Consider the following 2,966-nt stretch of genomic DNA (forward strand, 5'->3'; position numbering starts at 1 on the left):
GGGTGTGTGTGTGTGTGTGTGTGTGTGTGTGTGTGTGTGTGTGTGTGTGTGTGTGTGTGTGTGTACACATCCATGCTCATCTATGGTAAGGTCTAGAGGCTAGAGGTCAATGTCAGCTATCTTTTACTATTGCTTTCCACCTTATGTTTTAGAAAGGGTTTTTCTAGACTTTCTGATCAACAGGTACCCAGGATCCTACTATCCTCTTCCCTTTCCACACTCATGTTACAGGCAGGTGTCACAAACACTGGGAATGCAGAGGGGGTTCTACACAGTAGGACTATAAAGGTTTCCACTGCATCTGTCTTTTATAACTCTTCTGGGGATCTGAACTCAGATCCTCATGCTTGAACAGTGAGGATTTTACCCAATGGTCCTCTCTTCAAATCTATAGGTACTGTTTTTATAAATGTATATCATATATACTTATATTGCACATACAAATGTATTAATTAAAGTAAATATGTGTATGTGCACACACATTTAAAAGAATGAAATGCAGTTGGAGAAAAGAATGGTATTCCTTTTCTTGTTTACATATGTATTTAATATTAAACTTAACAAACAATTTTAGGATTCTCACATGTGGATTCAGTGTGTTTAGATATCACATGTCACTTGACCTTTGAGGGACTTGCCTGAACAGTGATGAAAAAAGGAGGGAGAAGAATTAAAACTTGTGTTAGAAATATTATACAATGTGTTGTGGCTGTATAGAACAATATGCAGAGCTATCAAGGACCCGAGAGAATCCCTGAGTTCTTACATAACAAATGGTTGTTACTTTAAAGGGAAGAAAATCTAGAGTCTTAAGTCAGTATCCTGATTTGATTCATGTATTTCCACTGATAACATCTCTGGATTCTATGGGTACATGAATATCTAGGGTTGGGTTGCGAAGAATGGTATAGAGCCAGGGCACAATAGTAGCAGTTTATGCTCAGGATGCTGTCCTTGGAACAGAACAAGTTCTGTTTTTTTTTTTTTTTTTCGTAAGTGGGCCACAATGAAGATAGCATGGCTTTAGCACATAGAGTCTGTTTTCTCAGTGATGGACGCAAATGTGGTAAATGAAGAAAGAAAATATACAACTGATTTATCTGTTTTCTACCTGGGTTTTGGTGTATGAAAAAATGTACACAGCAGTAGTAAAATTTACAGCAAATACTCAATTCCACTTTTTCTCTATATTTTTTATATCATAGAATAGAATAGAATCTAACATTTCGTAAATATAGTACACTTCCGACTAAAAGACACTAACAACAGGTGAACATGCAAACACTTACAACACTCACTTTTCATTAGCTGTTTGTCTTGTTCTGTTCTTTTCAAGGATGAAATGTACACAAGATTGTTTAATTGAAGTGAAAGCCAAGGCACATGTTTAGAGTCAGGGATAATCTGATGTTCAGAAGATTCAGCAATACATAGTCACAGTGCCACAAGTATGACAAATGATATCCGCTAGCACATTCACATCATGGGGAAGATTGTGTCTAAGAAACCAAGAACAAAGTATAAAAACAGAGGGAGTATTGCTGGCTTTTGGTGTCCAAAGCAGTGGTCATCACTCCATTAATTTTTTGGAGCTTCGCATCTCTATTCCTTCACAGATTCAATATATTTGACACGAGTTCTTAACAAAACAAAACATATCTAAATTGTCTTATTACAATCACACTGCGCCTAAAAGCCAAGCCATCTGTCCAGAGCATTTTGTACCTTCCACAGGTCCTTGTCTTCTCCTCTAGAAATGTCCAGTAAGGTTTAGAGACTCAGACTTCCTGAGGACATGTTTCAACACTCTCTACCTTCAATAGAAAAAGTCTTTGAAATATGAGAGCAATTTGTTTAACGGTAGGTATTGGGATTTCTTTGGGAGTTAGAGAATTAATTAAACCAGACTGGGAATGAGGCAAGAGAAGAATATAAGTGTATCTTCTCCCCACTGAGGAGGACAGACTGATCCCTCACGTATGCAGTTGCATTGACAAAGACACACTGTAGGAGCAACTGAATTAAGCGACACACAATAGTTTAATCACAATGCCCTCAGATTTCTAAACACAGGGGAGCACATTCTTTAAATGTGGGTTTGATGCTAGAAATTCTTAGAGTATACAAAGAGAAAATGCAATTGTAAGATGAAATACTAACAGAAAGAATGTCAGTGATAATCATGTCAGCCACTTAGAGATGTCAAGGACTATTGGAGGAATCTTAACAGCCGCCATGGCAGTTCTCTTTGCCATTTCACTGATGGAGAAATGGGTCCAGGAAAAGTTATGAGGCATGTCTGAGTTTGGCCAGAACATGAGAGTATTTATATTTGTGACTATTCAGATTTTAATTTTAATATGCAGTCTTCTTACCGTTTGGGGAAAAATGATGAAAACATATTTTTAATTTATTTTTATTTATGTGAGTGTATGTGGGTTTGTGTGTGTATGGACTAATGCATGTGGTCACCATGGTTGCCAGAAGTGAGCATTGGATTCCCTGGAGCTGGAGTCATAGCAGGTTGTGAGCTGCCTGACAAACTCATTGTCCTCTATAAGAGCAAACAAGCTCTCTTTTCTACTCCACCATCTCTCCACCTCCAAAAGTCCATTCAAAATAAAAGCCTTGAAGACATAAAGTACCACCAACCTATCATAACAAACGTAACCCAACTAATTAGTAGCAGACATGTAAAGAGGGAGCAAAGAAACACATTGCACAAATTGACAGAATTGGCCACTTCTCACCAGACACAGGCAACTATCAGTTCAGCCATCTCAGACCCAGAGCGGTCATTAAAAAACGTCACCAATTTGTGAAGACAGCAATGGAAAGCTATGTGTCCCCAGTGTTCAAAGATATAAGAAACGTGTAGGAAACACCGACCCCTTCACCGTTTCTTCCTTGAAAGACAGCAATGGGAAACAGGAAGAAGTAGCGTAAGTTCTGCTCCTTTTCCTCTG

This window comes from Alexandromys fortis, unplaced genomic scaffold (genome assembly GCF_014885135.2).
Source record: "Alexandromys fortis isolate MF-2015 unplaced genomic scaffold, M_Fortis_MF-2015_v1.1 scaffold_255, whole genome shotgun sequence".
In the NCBI taxonomy this organism is placed as follows: Eukaryota; Metazoa; Chordata; class Mammalia; order Rodentia; family Cricetidae; genus Alexandromys; species Alexandromys fortis.